The 2,432-nt window shown below is 46.4% G+C and overlaps 1 pseudogene; it reads right to left on the bottom strand.

Moving 5' to 3' along the window:
- Positions 1 to 526: 526 nt before the first annotated feature.
- LOC136658190 (5S ribosomal RNA) lies at positions 527 to 643 on the bottom strand (annotated as a pseudogene).
- Between the last annotated feature and the right edge of the window lie 1,789 nt (positions 644 to 2,432).

The following is a 2,432-nucleotide window of genomic DNA, read 5'->3' as shown; positions in this document are numbered from 1 at the left end:
TCCAGGCAGGAAGACGTGTGCCATCCCACTGGTGCCTCAACAGGGAGCTGGAGCAGGTCAATTCCTGCCAGGCAGTGCAGGGGAAGGGGAAGGGTTGAGGTGGGCAGCAATTGAGCAAGAGGTGGGCAGATTGGGCCTGGCAGGGGGTGAGATTGGTGGCACCGGCACATGACAGAACCTATCCCCCCTTTCAGGGGCTGATCCTCTGACAAAGGGCAATGTGGACTCGAGCCGTTGATTTCACTGAAGCAGGCCCAAGTTGCTGCACTGCAGCTGCTGGGGTTTCCCTGGGGCTTGGGGATGAATGTCCTCTTATCTCAAGGAGACCTCCAGGAGCTGAAACTCACTGGCAGGATGCAGTGGAAGCCACACTGTCTTCTCATCCATGGAATCACAGCTCTGGAATATCCACCCAAAGAAAAACCCAACAAAGCCCAGTTTTAAGATATCTCAGAAGACACATTGAGGCATTTCAGTTAGACATTTTGATGGTTGGCAACCTTCAGTCTCGAAAGACTATGGTATAAGCCTACAGCACCCGGTATTCCCCGGCGGTCTCCCATCCAAGTACTAACCAGGCCTGACCTTGCTTAGCTTCCGAGATCAGACGAGATTGGGCATGTGCAGGGTAATAGTTGCTGTCATTTTGGAGTTTGTGTAACTTACGGTTGCTAAGTGGTGCATAGTTCCTAGCTGTCTTATAATATGCACTATTAATTGTGCTGGGCATTCCAATCCTATCCAATGCTGGAATGGGGAGGTCGGCTGGCCTGCCCCGTATCCAGAGTGGGGTCAGGGCTAGTTGCGGCTCAGCCAGGGGAAAGGGGAATTCCTTCCCTTTACTCTGGGTTACTTGGGGCTACAATGGGGCTACTTGGATCTGCACCAGCTCAGGAGGTGGCACAAATCTGAGTAGCCTGGAGCTGCTCCGGGCCACCCAGGAACAGGATTAGGATCCAGCACAAGTGCCAGATCCTGGCTACACCCCCTGCTGAACTGCCACTAACCCACAAGCCTGCTCACCCTCTCGCTGTCCCAGAATGTCTCTGTCCTGCTCTCCCTCTGTGCCCCCGACCACTGTGCTGGCCTGACTCGGCTGGGGCAGGCTTACCCCTTGAGCTGACCTGGCAGGGCATGAGCCTCCCTGCTCATCCAGTGGCTTGAAAGTGCTTTATGGCACTTTTGTGACACTGTTGGGTCAGTGCAAGGGATTTGCGCTGACCCATCTTCTTTTTTCAATGGGGCCCTTAAGCCTATTCTGCGGTTTCAATGTTTTTCTCCTCATCTCTGTGAATCACCTTGAGTTTCCTGTTGGACAGAAAGTCAATAAACACATCATCAAAATTATTATTTGAATTCTTGTTTTTTCCCCCGCATTTGGTTTTACTGGTGCAGTTGCAACAGTCTGTGCAGCCGATCTTACCCATTAATTTTCTAGCGATGCATGTCATAAGATCAGCCTGTTAAAAAGATGCTAGCCTTTTTCATTTTCCCAGTGCTTTCACTCCTGGGAAAAAAATGGCAACTCTGTCATATCTGACTGATGAAAAGGCTTAAAGGTTCAAAAGGGGAAAGAAAAAAGAAAGTTTCATTAAGAAAGTTTCATTCTGTGTGACCCATTTGTGCACTAATTCCCTTTTGAAATCAAATGAGACTCTAATTTTCTTTTTGAGTCCTTCTGCAGCTCGTTCAATTCAGCTTACTAATCCATCCAGCCGAAACAATTAAGGAACGCAAAGGCACATAATGGAGTTAAACTCTTCGTTGGTCATTAAAGTGTGATTTACTCAAACTTAACTTCAGCACAATCGTATAGTTTTATTAAAAAAGAACATAAAGATCTCATTCCAGTCCCAAAACAAATGATATCATTAAGTTGTTGGTGCCCAAAATTATGTTTTGTTAACTCTATCAAAGAATGAACCCCCATGAGTTAAAGTGTTTTTCTATTTCATTAAAATATAACATCCTTTACAGAAATCTTTTAGTATTTTACATTGTATTCTGATTTTCTGTCTGAGACTGAGTAAGAGTGAGATTCTTGCTTGGCTTGTGGATAAATACATTTCCTGACACTAAGGTGGTGATTACTACTTTCAAAGCCTTAAATGGCTTAGGGCAAGGGTATCTTGTGGGCCCTTCCCCCCTTGTGGATTTACCTGTCCAGAGAGGGTTTCCTATGGGTGCCAGAGCTGTTGGAAGGGCCTTCTCAGTGGTGGCCCCAGCTATGTTGAATTCTGTCCCCTTAGAAATGCAGTTAGTGTTGTCCTTACATAGTTTACACCATCAGCTGAAAGCAGGCTGAATTTTCCTTACAACTCTGCCCTCAACTGCTGAGTCTATGTGAGGAGGGTGGGATATGCATTTTTTAAATAATACATTTTGCAAATATAAATTAAACACCCATGCACCCACAAAGAAAATGGGCATAC

The sequence above is a fragment of the Tiliqua scincoides genome, chromosome 7, assembly GCF_035046505.1.
Source record: "Tiliqua scincoides isolate rTilSci1 chromosome 7, rTilSci1.hap2, whole genome shotgun sequence".
Classification (NCBI taxonomy): Eukaryota; Metazoa; Chordata; class Lepidosauria; order Squamata; family Scincidae; genus Tiliqua; species Tiliqua scincoides.
Note: the sequence above shows the minus strand (reverse complement) of the source record. Positions and strands in the feature narration are given on the sequence as shown.